This window comes from Acinonyx jubatus, chromosome B4 (genome assembly GCF_027475565.1).
Source record: "Acinonyx jubatus isolate Ajub_Pintada_27869175 chromosome B4, VMU_Ajub_asm_v1.0, whole genome shotgun sequence".
Lineage (NCBI taxonomy): Eukaryota > Metazoa > Chordata > Mammalia > Carnivora > Felidae > Acinonyx > Acinonyx jubatus.
The window spans coordinates 82,463,938-82,478,918 of record NC_069387.1 but is presented as its reverse complement, the minus strand read 5'-3'; the positions used below and the strand labels follow the sequence as shown (position 1 = coordinate 82,478,918).

At 50.1% G+C, this 14,981-nt stretch overlaps 1 long non-coding RNA gene across 1 annotated transcript; it reads left to right on the top strand.

Annotated features, from left to right (window-relative positions):
• Positions 1-430: 430 nt before the first annotated feature.
• Positions 431-8,383, top strand: LOC113602657 (uncharacterized). Its single transcript, XR_008300296.1, has 2 exons — positions 431-2,362; positions 6,722-8,383. It is a non-coding gene; the product is annotated as an uncharacterized LOC113602657 (long non-coding RNA).
• Positions 8,384-14,981: the final 6,598 nt, after the last annotated feature.

Genomic DNA, 14,981 nt, shown 5'->3' with positions numbered 1-14,981 from the left:
CTGTGTTTTCAACTCTTCTGTAAGTCTAAAATTATTCCAAATTAACTAAAAGAAAACACACAGAGCCTTTAAAACCTTTAGCTCAAGATTTAAAAGGCAGGAAGAGAAGGAAAGCGTAAGTTTAAAAGTAAGGTAAAAGCCGCAGTAAACAAATGGCCAAATCCCTGCCCTCCTGGAGTTTATGTTTTAGTGGGTAGACAGCTTGATATTATCTAATCCCACTCCACCCTCCTGGCCCCAGCACTCAGCTCCTGAGTGGAGCAAGTGCGGCCAGTTCCCGGGCCCATGAGGGTGCAGGAAGGTCAGGAGACCTGAGGAGGCTCCAGCGAAGGTGTTCCCCGTTGGCCTGACTCCTTCTTGGCTCCTGACTAGACATGGAACTACATGCCTGGGCTTTCCAGTTCCTGAAATAAGGGAAAGAGTAAGAAATCAACTTTATCCCTCCAGAGATACGTTGAAGTTCACTAGGCATGAGAGTGTATTTCAAGTGCCTGTATTAATATGATTGCTGTAAATATTTACATTCCGGCCAAGAACTGGGTTAGGAGCGCTCTTCTGTAGTTACTACAAACCCTCCTCCTTCCGCCGTCAAAGAATCCTCAGAAGGTGGAGCAGAACATCGAAGCAAACTTTGCATGCTCACGCCGCGCGGGCCACCAGACCGGGCGGGCAGCGGGGACCGCCAGCTCCACGATCAAGGCCAGGGTCAGGCCCACTCCCCCACCGGGCGCTCGGGCAATCCGGCCACGGCCGCGGGGAGCTCGGCGCGTCACCCCGGCCTCGCCCCCCGCCCCGCGGCGGCCTCGGCTCCCAGGGCAGGGAATCGAGGCTGCGCTGCGCCGCGCTGCGTTCGCACCCGACCCGCGCGCTTGGGGTGCCGCCGGAGGAACCGAGGCCCGGGCCGCGCCCCTCCTGGCCCCGGCCCAGCCGCCCTCGGAGGGAAAGTTGTTGCTCAACCCTGAGGAATGCGGAGCCACAGCGGCGGCGGGAGGAAGCGGCGGGAGATTACGACGACAGCCGCCGGGGACCGCGCCGGGGCGGCGCGCAGCGAACTTCGCCCGAACATAAACAGCGGCCCAGGCCCGGGAAGCGGCGCCGCCCGAGGCCCCCGCGGACCCGCAGCCTGGAGGTGACAACCACGCGGGGGGGGGGGGGGGGGGGAAGACGGCCAAAGCCAGCACACCCCCCCCCCCCCCCCCCCCCCCGCCCGGCCGTTCGGGAATGCGGGGCAGAGGCAGGGCCCAAGGACCAGGCAAGAACCGCCCACCGAAAACTCCCAGGCGGCAGGGATTTTTGTCTTTTCTGTTCACGATTAATCTCCCACGCCAAAGAGTGCCTTGTGAACATAGTAGGCCCTCAACAAACGTTTCCGAAAAGAGTGGCCTAACCCCACCCCCACCCCTGGCCTCAGTTTCCTCCCAGGTACAAGGAAAGGTTTGATCTCAGAGGCCCCTGGCAACTCTGAAACTCTAGGATGCTGAGATTAAATCCCATGTGTACTGCTGTGGTTTTGCTTTTAGTTTTTCAGGGACATTTTTAGTGCTACCCTTTATGATGTGCCAGGAGTGAATTTGACACCAGATGGCTTTTTTTTTTTTTTTAAATAAGAAAGAAGACAAAGGGAGGGAGAAAAATATTTTCCAACTGGCAGTGCTGACAGCATTTTGGAAGAGAATCCAGGGAGGCAAAGAGGAGCTGTTTCAGCTTGATTTTTTCCTCCTCCGGCACACTCTGCCCCCCTGGCCTCCACCATAAATGGGGTAGATCATACTGGAGCTTTTTATAGACAGGCAAAGGGAACGTCATCACAGGAAACTCCACCCCGACTTGGGAGTTGCTTTGTCCTCCCTGGCTCTCAGGGAGGACTGGCCCCAGAGCCACGGGGTTATGGATTCCAGCTATAGGGAGGCTCTGACTAAAGGCGGACTCTGGTGTTAATTAGAAGAACAGACAGACACCTGGCAAATCAAAAGTTAGCACTCCCTGCCTGGGGAACGTGAGGGAAAAAATAGCCAAAATGGCAGTGTCTTTCCCGGAATTCCTCTTCTCTTGGATCCCAAAGCCCTCTCTTCGCGTTGCTCAGAATGGCCTCTAGCTCAGTTCTTAATGTTGTGGCAAGAAGGGAAATTCCTAGAATAAGCCAATTTGGCAGTGAGCACAATGGCGTCAAGTCGGGATGCTTCAGTCAGACTGCTGGGGTTCACATCTTGGCTGCATCACTTACTAGTTGTTTGACCAGGACAGGTGACTCTACCTCTCTGTAAAGTGGAATAAAGTCCTCACATTGTAGGGCTGTTGTGTGGATATAATCAGATAATACAAGAAAAATGCTAGTGGTCCGCCTCTTCGACATACCGATATGGTAAGCAGTCAACATTTTCCTTATTTGTTCAGCTACAGGACCCCAAAACTAGGACCTTGTGCCGGGTAAGCCCACTGTGGCAATGTCACCTCTAGGCGAAGGAGTCCTAGTCCAGCTGACTGGCCCTCCCTCCTCCTCCTTCACATCCCCAGGAGACTGGAGGAAGGCATCACAGAATGAGCAGAAGCCATGTGTCGGGCTCTAACTTGATGAATTACTCTTAAAGGGGTCTGGGAGGTTCAGTAAGACACAGGCGACCCTTAGCCCTAGGGGAAGAAGGGACCCGTGGGCCAGGAGAGGGCTGTTGGTGCTAGGTTGGGAGGTTGTGACCAATGCAGTGACCAATGCAGTGAGAACAGCTTGTAATGGCCACCCATGGTCTCTAACCCTGTGGGGTGTCCTTGGGTTTTTTTGCGGATAATTGTTTCAGATGCAGTACTCTTGAATCCTTGACCAGCAAGCTCCTTGAGGTCGGGTCTTATCTTTGTATCCACCCTACACAAACTCTGAGCAGAAGCCACACAAAAAGCCAACACTCTGGAGGTGCTTACTGATTTGGTTGAGCTGGTTTTTTATGGACCGAATGTTTGTGTCCCCACAAGATTCGTATGTTGAGATCCTAACCCCCAAGGTGATGGTATTAGGAAGTTGGGCCTTTGGGAGAAGTGTTGAGGCCATGAGGCCTCATGAATGGAATGGAATGCTCTTATAAAAGAGACCCCAGAGCTCTCTTGTTCCTTCTTCCATGTGAGGACACGGCCAGAAGACAGCCATCTATGAACCAGGAAGCAAGACCTCACGAGACACTGAAGCTGCCAGCACCTTGATCTTGGACTTCCCAGCCTGCAGAACTGTGAGAAATATATTTCTCACCTAGTCTGTGGCATTCTGTTATAGCAGCCCACATCAAGACATGTTAAAACAGGGGAACAGGTTGGAACTCCAGACTGGATGGGCAAGGGGAGACAGGAAGTAGCTGGGCACTCAGACACCAGAGGGTCATCTGCTGGCCCCAAGTGTCTTTCCTTCAACCCACAGGCTCTCCCTCCAAATACTCCATTCAAACTTTTCCAGCCTCTAGAAAGTCAATGACATTTAGCCTGTCCTGCCAGAGGGAGGTCTCCAGCTACTCTGTCACCCCTGGCCTGCCTGAGCCTCCAAGGCCAGCTTTGTTACCACCTCTTTCCCTTTCTGGAATGAGCACTGGACTCCCAGCCAGGACAGAGCCACCTTCTGCCCTGAGACATTTTGGGGGAATCTCCATGTTGTTATTCACATGGCTGGCTCATTCTCCCTTTGGGTCTCTCAGAGGGGACTTCCTTGACTACCGTCTATCAAAATTAACCACTCCCCTAAAATGACCTTCCATGATCTTACCCTGTTTATTTTGTTACTTGCACGCTCAATGTCTCCCCAACCCAGCCAGACTGAAAGTTCCAGGGAGGAGGGATCTTGTCTTCTGTCATCATTATATCTTCGCCCCCTTCACAGTGCCTGGTATACAGCAAGTGTCTACTTAATGAGTGGTGAGCTCCTCCCCGAGTTTTCCCCTTCTCACTAGCATTTTCAGTCAATTATTATCTATGAGGTAATTCTTGTGTCTCCAAAAGATGCATCAGCCTCCTTTATTTTGAAATCTTATTAATGCTACCCTTTCAGCCGTCAGCTTATTTTCCCCTCCATCGCCCCACCAAACACCCACGGAAGATACTTGGCATTTATGTGATAGTTTCAACCTCTTGGTTGAAAGCAATAGAAAACCAACTAAATGTGGCTTAAACAATCAGCAAGTATATCATTTTTTTTTAATTTTTTAAAATGTGTATTTATTTTTGAGAGAGAGAGACACAGAACCTGAAGCAGACTCCAGACTCTGAGCTGTCAGCACAGAGCCCGACACGGGGCTCGAACCCACAAACCGTGAGATGGTGACCTGAGCTGAAGTCGGAGGCTTAATGGACTGAGCCACCCAGACGCCCCAGTATATCATTTTTCAGAGGCAAAGAGGGTTAATTCCGCCTTCAATAAAGTCGAGGCTCCACTCAAACTTCCAGGCAGCTTGTGACTGTGTCAGGATCCCTGGCCTAGTGGGCTTCCCCCGTGTCTCATTGGCTAGAGTAGCATCACATGTCTGGGCCTGAACCAGTTGCTGGCCAAGAGGCAGAAACACCCTGACTGGCTGCTTAGACTTATCAGCATTCCTCTCCTGTGGCCTGGATAGAGGACAGGTACTTTCAGGAATAAAATCAAAGCGTACCAGCACAGGACAAAAGGCAGGGAGTGCCTTCGCATCCATGAGCTGTCTGATAACCTTCCAATCAATTGTTTTCCTGCTTAAGTTAGCCAGCGTTAGTTTCTGCGGCCTGTAACCACAGAATTCTGGGGCAGCTGCAGATCTGGGGTTATGCAGTGAGGAGTGACAGGGGCAGCAAGCACGGCTAGGACAGCACATGTCCATGAGATGGAAGATGTGAAACAGCCCTAAAACCCGAGAAAACGTCTGGTGGGTTTTGAAAGCTAGGTCGTCAGAGTCAGAGGCTGTATGTTTCAGGTGACCTCACTATGACTGTACCCCGAGGCTCTGTGACCTGGGGAAGGTGCTTCAGTACCTTCAGTAGTTCAGTGAAGCACCCTCCCTTTTAAAAAACTTTTTTTTTTAATGTTTATTTATTTTCAAGACAGGGAGAGAGACAGAGTGTAAAGCGGGGGAGAGCCAGGGAGAGAGAGGGAGACACAGAATCTGAAGCAGGCTCCAGACTCTGAGCTGTCAGCACAGAGCCCGACGCGGGGGGTCGAACTCATGAACCACGAGATCATGACCTGAGCCAAAGTCGGACGCTCAACCGGCTGAGCCACCCAGGCGCCCTGACCACCCTCCCTTTTTAAAATTCTATCCTTCCTTGGTGTGCAGGGGGCCATGCATCTAGATGACCGGCCTCTCCCACCCGTTGCCTTCCCCTCAGAAGACGAGCGAGTGCACTGCCCTTTCCCCCACCTCCTCTTTCACTCTCTGCGCAGACATGGCAGACGGACATGCTGCTCTGTGTTTCTGTTCTTGAGCAGCAATCCCCCCTCTGGACATAAGACTCCTTCATCACTCAGACCTGCCCCACCCTCCAATCTGAGAGTCAGACCTTCCTGCTGGGACCTTAAAACTCCTTCCCTTCCTCCTGTCCATCCCCTCCTCCCACCGTCCCCACCACTGAGCCTGCTTTGAAGAACTTGGTCCAGTTCCTGGCACACAACCAACATCTGACTAGTGGTTGTCCATCTCGTCTTACCCTCTTCTGCCTCACGGTGAATAGTCTGCCTCAAAGCCAGCCCCTTTGCTGCCCCTTTATCTGCTTCTAGAATGTCCCCCACCCTTCTCACTCTCTTCTTCTGAGCTGAGGCTTACTCCCCACTGCTCACTACCTCCATCCTTGTTCCATGCTGTTCTCACCACTGATTCTCACTGTCTTACCTCAGCTAGACCTCCCTGGGGCCCAGTAATCCTTGTCATCTCTGGGAGGTTTCCAGTCAAGTTCCTGAAGCAGCTCTCCTAAGCTCCTGAACCTCCCCTCCTCTCCCTGCTCGCCCTTCTCCTACAAATAACCCACACCCTCTTTGTCAGCAGGAGCAAGAGTGTTGGGCACAGACATCACTATTATCTACCTCAAGAAGACACTCAGACTTCTGGTCACAAGATGGCGGAGTAAAGCTCTTTCCATCACCTTTTTCCTTCAAAAATCACCCCCTGGGGCACCTGGGTGGCTCAGTTGATTAAGCCTCCGACTTCAGCTCAGGTCATGATCTCACGGTTCATGGGTTCGAGCCCTGCGTCAGGCTCTGTGCTGACAGCTCAGAGCCTGGAGCCTGCTTCAGATTCAGTGTTTCCTTCTCTCTGTGCTCCTCCCCTGCTGGCTCTCTCTCTCTCTCCTCTCTCTCTCTCTCTCTCTCAAAAATAAATAAACATTTAAAAAAAGTTTTAAGTCTTAAAAAAAAAAATCACCCCCCCCCCCAAATGACAAGGAGAATAAGAAATAGACATCCAAACTCCATCTTTAACTAAACTAGGAGACATTTAAAATCCTGGACCACATCATATGAAAACAGTAAGTAGATGGGAAAGTGACAAATGACTAAGAAAGGCAGGCCCAAAACATCCAGAGTCATATACCTATAAGAAGCAAGCCAACTCTTCCCCCAGAACCCTAGAGAAGCTCGGGAATTGGAAGTTGCAGGTAAACTAGACGACAGGGGTCCAAAACCTGGGGGCCTGTTCCAAGATCTATTTAAAGAGCAATTCGATAGTCAGGAAAGTCAGCTGTACCCAACACAACCAAATGACTTATTGTGTCCCCTTCCCCACTCACGCAGGAAACAGGAAGATGGATCCTGGAGATACTGAACTTTCCTGGGGGAGGAGGTGGAGAAGGAGTGGGAACAAACACTGAGCGAAAGTCAGCATTCTGAATTGTGTTCCTCAGCCTGCTCGCCACATGCCACTCCCCACTTCCAATGCTACACCCAGCTCTAGGACTCCGGGCAGGTGGTGGGCTTCCAGCTGGAGACTAGACTCAAGGACCTTTCCAGAAAAAAACAAGCTTGCGCCATCGATACTGACCTTTGGGGCTCCCCAGTGAAAGAGTCCAGCCAGCCACCTGCCCTGTGGGCCCTACCGTAGCCCTACGGTACGGGGCCCTACTGTAAGCCCACATGGAGCACTTCCAGATCCATCCAGTGCCTCCTTCTCAAATACGAAAGGACGGCCGAGGCAGACCAGACATCCGTGGAAAGGCTCCAGTGAGATACAAATCAAAACAGCAGAAAATGGGAAATCAGAGGAAACTGAGACAATATAGAGAGAAGAACAAATTAATATTCTCGGAGAGAGGGTACTGCCCGTATCAAGAGAACCAAGAACAGGAAACCACGCAAAAAAGAAAAGAAGAGAAAAACCAGGGAACATGAAAGCACTCTTGAGAATTAAAAGAAAAGAAAAGGGTTCGTGACAACATACTTAGTAAATGGGTTGGAATACAGCATGGAGGAAATCTCCCAGAAAATAGAAAAAAGAGATGGCCAATAAGAGAGAAATAATAAGAAAATCAGAGGATCAATCCAAGAGGTCCAGTATCCAAATGGCAGGAGTTACAGACATTCCAAAGAAATAATAAAGAAATTCCCAGAACTAAAAGGCCTACCCTGTAAAAACAGAGGTTCTTAAACTTTAATATGCACAAAAATACCTGGAGGGATTGTTAAAACCCAGATTATATATATCACATATCATATATAAATATATATTAATATATGATACTAATATAAAATATATAAACTATTCAGCCAATTCAACACCTAGAGAAGGAAATCTTGCCATTTGTGACAACAGGGATGCACTCTGAGAGCATTATGCTAAGTAAAATAAGTCAGACAGAGAAAGACACATACTGTATGATCTCACTTAGATGTGGAATCTAAACAACAAACAAAACACCAAGCTCAGAGACACAGAGAACAGACTGGTGGTTGCCAGAGGCAGGGGGTGGAGGTGAACAAAGTGGGGAAAGGGAGTCAAGAGAGACAAACTTCCAGTTGTAAAATAAATAAGTTGCAGGGACACAATGTGCAGCATGGTGACTACAGTTATAATACTGTATTGTATATTTGAAAGCTGCTAAGAGAGTAGATCTTAAGAGTTCACATCATAAGAGAAAAATGTGTAACTATGTAAGGTGGCAAATGTTAACTAGACGTATTGGGGTGATCATTTCGCAGCATATACAAATATCAGATCATTACGTTGTACGCCTGAAACTAATACAATGTTCTATGTCGGTCATCTCTCAATAAAACAACAACAGCACAGATTGCTGGGACCTAACCAGAGTTTCTATTCACTAGATGGGGGATGGGGCTCACAAGGTGCATAGCTAACATGTTCCCTCCCACGTGTGGTATTGATGCTGCTGGTCTGGGGACCACACTTTGAAAACCACTGTTCCATTAAAAAGGCCTATCAAGTGCCATGAAACATGACCCATGTCAATACATCACGATGTTTTCGTTTTTGTTTTTAAGTTTGTTTGTTTATTTGGAGGGAGACAGAAACAGTGTGAGTGGGAGAGGGGCAGGGAAAGAGAGAGAGAGGAAGAGAGAGAATCCCAAGCAGGCTACTCCTGCCAGTACAGAGCCCGAAGTGGGGCCTGAACCCACGAAACCATGAAATCATGACCTGAGCGGAAACCAAGAGCCGGAAGCTTAACCAACTGAGCCACCCAGGTGCCCCTGTGATGTTTTAATGTATCAGGGATAAAAGAGAAAATCTGAGAAGGCAGGGTGGGGGAGGGAGATGAATTCAAAGTCTCAGGAATCAAAATAACCTGAGTCTTCTCAAATGCAACATTTTACTGATTTATTTTTTTAATTCTTTTTCAACTGCAACATTTAGAAACTGCAAGACAAAGGAGCCAGGCCTTCAAAATTCTGATGGAAAACGATTTTCAACCTAAAATTCTATACCCAGCCAAAAATATTAATCAAAAGTGAGGGTGAGTAAAACCATTTGACGTATGCAAAAGGCTCTAAAATGTTATACCTCCCAGGCACTCTCTCAAGAAGCTACTGGAATATCTGGAAGATGTGTTTCATCCAAACAAGGAAGTAAACAGAGAAAGAGAAAGACATTGAGTCCCTGAAAGAAGAAAAGGGCAAAGGGAAGTCCGAGGGTGACAGATGTGCCACAGACCTGGAGAGCAATGCATCCAGAGAGAAGCGGAAGGATGGCGTGCCCCAGGACAAATGTCTCCAAGGAAAAACAAAACAGAACCGGTAAGATTATATGACAGCCTTGGCCATATGCAAAATTGTACTGAGAAGGCGTTTCACAGAACTGTTGAAGGGTGTGGGAAGACAGAGCCAGAGATTCAAAGAAAACCACGCGAAGAAAAAAATGAGGCAATTAACTCCAGGAAAAACAAAAAAGTTGTACAAGAAAGGAAATGTAAACACAGCATACAACAAAAAGTGATATTAGAAGAGGAAATGTAACCAGAATACTTGCCTCAAAAGTAAATAATATCTACAAACTCAATAATGAAATCACTGAACATGGATTTGACCATAAATGATGATATAAACATAAAGGGGGTGGGGTGGGAGCAGGGGAAGAGGAGACTTTAAGAGAATCAAAATCCTCATCTACCAAAACAAGTCAACAAATTAGATAGATGAATCCAGAATGGCAGTGCATATATTATTTAGAAATAAGGAAGGAAATACCAGAAGAAACAGCTAAAACAGTTGACAGTGGTTGCCCCTAGGCGTAGGATAAAAATTGGGAAAAAGGCCAGGGGACTTCTGTTTTCATTACAGCCCTTTAGAACTATTTGATTTTTAAAGCTATGTGTACGTAGTATCTTGATAAAAATAAATATTGATTTCAGAAAGCAACTATAAAAGGAGGGCGTCACATCCTCCCGTACAGTATTCCTGCAGCACCCCGTGTGGACTCCAAGGACCATCTTCACGGGTGGCATTATTTACCAGCTCAGCCCTCCTCCTCTCCCAGATGCAATCTCTCCATCTCCTCCTGTTCTGTCAGCCATCACCCAAGTGGCTGGCTGTATGCCAACCCTACTTAACTGGCAATTTCCAGAATGTGCCTCTGGGACTTTGCATGCGCTGTGCCTTCTACCTGGAAGGCTATTCTTTCCTTCCCTACTCTCAGCCCAACAGATTAAAGATGGTTTATACTTCAGGCCTCGGTTTAGATAACACTTTCTCTTTAGGGAGCCTCCTCCCCCACCTAATCTGGGTGAAGTGCTCCTCTTCTACACAACCCTGCTCCTACAATGCTCTCAGCTCCAGAGAATGCCCCTCTCTCGCCTGCCTTTCCCACTGGACTGTAAGCTCTATGGGGACAGGAATCCTGTCTTACTCACAGTAGCGCCAGGACGGATTGCTGATTATGCAAGTCAATGATTTTGCAAATGATTGAATACATGACTCACATTTAGTAAGGGCTCAGTAAATAGTCGAATGAGTGAATTAATGATTCAAAAAATGCAGCCCTCTCCCTCCACCCAAAATATGCCTCCCTTCTGCCATGTCCACTCTACCATCTACTCTCCTTTCTACAAGGTCATACGTCTCCAGCAGGTTGGCTGTGGCCAGCGCCTCACCTTCCAATCCACTCACTCCCCTCTCAACCTCAAAAGAAGCCAAGGTGCCTTGGTGTGACCAGGGTCAGCTCCAGTACAGGGCTTTCTATCTGAGTTGGCACGAGAATGGAGTGAACAGTTTAGGGACTATCTGCCCAGCCCATAAGGAAAGCCATCCCCTCTTAGTTTCCCTGTCCCCGGAACCAAAGGACAGCTCTCAGAGATCTGGAACCCAGGCTAACCAGAGGGAACATGGTGAGCTCTTGACTTCGGCCTGCCTAACAAGGATAGAGAGTGCCCTAAACTCGGCGACTGGCTCGACCCAGCCTTCCTGCCTCCCTGTCCACTTTGCAGGCCAAGAGCTGAGACTCTAGCCCTTTGAGCTGGCTTCCCTTGGCGATTGCCTGCTAGTGTCTTCCAGTAGTAAAGATATGCAGCCAATGCCTGGGGTGCAGGGAGGGCTGGAGGTAAGAAACCTGAATGCTCAGTGTGGCCCAGACACACAGTACACGCTGGAGGGTAAAAACCCGCCGTGCATCACTCACCGGGCTCTAGAAGCCAAAGCAAATCTGGCCTACGCTAGGTCCAGGGAGAAGGGAACAGAATCTGCAGCACTGGAAAGCCTCTAGGTCGCCGGGTTAGGGGCGTCCTGCCGCCCCACCCCCACTGCGCCACGTGACCTCAAAGGGCCGCCCGGGGTTTGGAATGTGGCGACCCTAGCTGTGCCCCCAGAGGGGCCGGCCGAGGGGCGGTGGAGGGAGAGGCGGTCCCCGGGCCGGAACGAGTGGAGGGGTGGGGGTGGGGCGCAGGAGGGGCCCCTTCTTTCCTTTCCCCACCGCGCCAGGCGGGCCTGGGGCGGGGCGGGGGGGGGGGGGCCGAGTCGGGGGAGCAGCGAGGGAAGGAGGAGGTTTGGCTTCGTCTAGGGAACCTGTAAATGCGGGCCGAGAAACTCGATCTGCTTCAGTCCCTTCCCTATTTAGGAGGTCTGGAGCCAGGCGATCCGTGGCTGCTGGGGGCGCAGGTCACGTGGCCACCTAGGACTGAGTGATGGGGAAGGATGGGGGGAGGCTGTGCTCGGGAGGAACCTGGATTGAAGGAGGCGGGTGTCCAGGCTTGGCCGGCCCGCCCCCACCCCAAAGAGTACCATTTGTCTTTATTTTACACTCTTGCACACTGACTGTGGGGTGGGGAGGCCTAGGGTCTTCCCTGCGGCAGGTCCGCCCACCCAACGAGCCCTTTTCCACTGCCTGGGCCAGGTGTGTCTGTCAGTCTTCACCAAGCCTCCAGTTTCCAAAGCCCGGGGCAAATAGGACTCCGAAGTCCTAGGCTCTTGTGCCTGTGCTGGCGGTTAGGCTCCTGGGCTCCACTCCGGGTCCGGGACTCCCACTTCCTGGGTGGTAGAGAAAGCGCCTAGGAGGCTGGCACCCTGCCTCCCCGCCTTCCTGGCTCAGTGCCCCAGGAGATAAGCAGTGCCCAAGGAGGAAGATGACCTACTGGCACTGGTTTGCCACCTAGCTTACTGTGGGCCAGGCTCAGTGAGAGTCATTAGGAGTGTAGAGGGGAAGAAAAAGACAGTACCTGCCCTCAAGGAACTTATACTGGAGGGGATGGGGGTGGGGGTGAGGGGACAATCCAGGATACCAGAATGGAAATATAGGAGCACAGAGAAGCATCTAGGACAGAACTGGGAGGATTTGGGGAAGCAAGGCGTCTAGGCAGAGAGAGCTACCCATGCAAAGGTATGGGGCAAAAGGTGTCACAAGTGTTTAGTTCCTCTGGACACAAGCACGAGTGGGTGTGTGGAAGGTGTAGGAGATGGGGTAGGAAAGCCACCAGGAGCCAGATCTTGAAGACCATTTGGAAGTGGCTTGTAGACAGGATGAGATTTGCATCTTCTAGCAGTGCTAGGGTTCAAATTTGGAACCGAGAGAGTTTGATTAGGAGCCTGTTGTCGGCCACGCTTGAGGTACCAGCAGGGAATGTAAGGAAGGCCTGGGGGGCCTGGTGGCTCAGTCGGTTAAGTGTCGAACTTCAGCTCAGGTCATGATCTTATAGTCGGTGGGCTGAAGCCCCGTGTCGGGCTCTGTGCTGACAGCTCAGAACCTAGAGCCTGCTTTGAATTCTGTGTCTCCCTCTCTCTCTGTCAAAAATAAATAAACGTTAAAAAAAAAAAAACTTTTTTGGGGCTCCTGGGTGGCTCAGTCGGTTGAGCATCCGACTTCAGCTCAGGTCATGATCTCGCGGTCCATGGGTTCGAGCCCCACATCGGGCTCTGTGCAGACAGCTCAGAGCCCGGAGCCTGCTTTAGATTCTGTCTCCCTCTCTCTCTGCCCCTCCCCTGCTCATGCTCTGTCTCTGTCTCAAGAATAAATAAAAGCATTAAAAAAAATTAAAAAAAAAACTTTTTTAATGTTTATTATTGAGAGACAGAGAGAGGCAGAACATGAGCATGGGAGGGGCAGAGAGAGGGGGAGACGCAGAATCCAAAGCAGGCTCCAGGCTCTGAACTGTCAGTACAGAGCCCAATGCGGGGCTCGAACTCACAAAGTGTGAGATCATGACTTGAGCCGAAGTCGGACACTCAACCAACTGAGCCACCCAGGCACCCTAAAAAAATTTTTTAAACGAATCCTGACAAATACTTGGGAAGGGAAGAGTCACTGGTCCTCAGGACTGATTGGCGGGGACATGAATCGGGAGGAAGAGGCATGGGTGACGTCAGGTTTCTGGCTCAGGGAACTGGGCAGATGCAGAAGGAACAGTTCTGCAGGAAAGGTGGATGATGGTGAGAGTAATATTAAGCACTTCTAGTGTTTCAGGCACTAACACTTCACATATTATCTCATTTAATTTTCACAATGACCTATGAAGTAGGTACTACTGTTAGCCGCATTTTAATATGAGGAAGGTAGTCAAAAGTTTAAGTAACTAGGTGGTAGGGTTGGGATGTGAGCATGCCTGCACCTTGCAGAATTCATCTTCCCAAATCTGAAGCCCCAGTGAGGGGTCCCAGGTTACTTTGCAGAGAAGCTATGCCCACTACCATTAGCTCCTCCCCAGCCCCCAGTACCTGGTACCCCCACCAACTGTTCAGTCACGGTAACTGGTTCTCCTTCCTTCATCCCAACCCACCCCACGTCCCCCTCGGGACTTTGCCCTGAGCAGCCAGGAAGGACTAAACAAGCCTTGCAACTGACCAGAGGGCACAGGGCTCTCAAACTCTGGTGCCGAGACCCCACCTTCCTAGTTACAACACAAAACGGAACTGAGACTCTGCGGGAACAGAGAAAACAAGAAAATGGATGTGTTCCGTTTGTAATAAAAATAAACATTTTTTTTCAATGGAACATTTCGGTGACATCAGAAGGTCATGAAAGGTCTTCCTTGGCCCAAGCCTGTGTTTATTTTCTGTGGTGAAGGGGGCAGGGTTCTGAAGCAGCAGGCATCTCCCTGAGAGGAGGCCCCTCCAGCTCTGTTTCCCTTTCCCAAACCTTGGCTCAGGAACACCCAGTCCAGGCCACCAGACAGGGACGGACAGGGACAGCCGCTCCTTGGAGCCCCACCCTCACCACGCCACTGTTCTGGCACTTGCTGGTGGTTGGGGGTGGGGGTGCTTCTGTTTTCACACTGCCTCTCACCAGCCCTCCCGGTGAGGTATAGGGATGGGACAGGTAGGTGAGCTTTCTCTTGGGAGAGGTGTGAGGCCCAGAGAGCCCTGGCTGCAACCCTCAACCTTGAACCTAGTTAAACAACCTACCCAAAGTCACATAGTCAGCAACTGGCCTAGAGGCAAGAGGTTATTGAAGAGGCTGTTTTAGGCAGAAGTGGGAATGTCCACTTACCCCTCACTTCTCCCACCCCCTTAACAGACAGCTTTCTGGAGTGGAGACCTATACTCTGGGGGCAGATCAATAAGAGTCCCATGGCCTATCCGTGTTTGGGGTTCCAGGCTCCAGTAAAGCTGGCACTGCCTTTTAGTTTCTGGAGGCACAAAGGTTCCCAGCAGGCCTCTAGGAGACCTTCCCTCATCTATCCCTTCCCCCTCCTCTGGCTTCTATTTGCACCCTTGTGCCTCTCTCTAGTCTTGGAAGGGTTTCTGTTTTCTTATATATAAACTTTTCCTTGACCTCATAACAATGGCTACCTGAGCACCATATCCTCTGCATCTATTAGGGACAGTTCAACAGTACACAGAGAAGGCATCTACAACAGACAGAAAATGACAGCAGTGCCGTGCCAACCAAAAGTCACAACCTGGTAGTGGGTCATGAAATCAAATTAGTGGGTCACGGACAGCACCTTAAAAACATGAAATAGAATACAATAGAAAACATCACAGTGCACATACACAGCACGGGTAAATATTGTCCCGTGAAAATTGTTTTAGTTATCTTGCAGTATAAAATGTGCTTCTTGCTGTGGGTCTCTGAACCCCTGTCCAAAAGAACACGGGTTAAGACATAGAGTAAAGACTC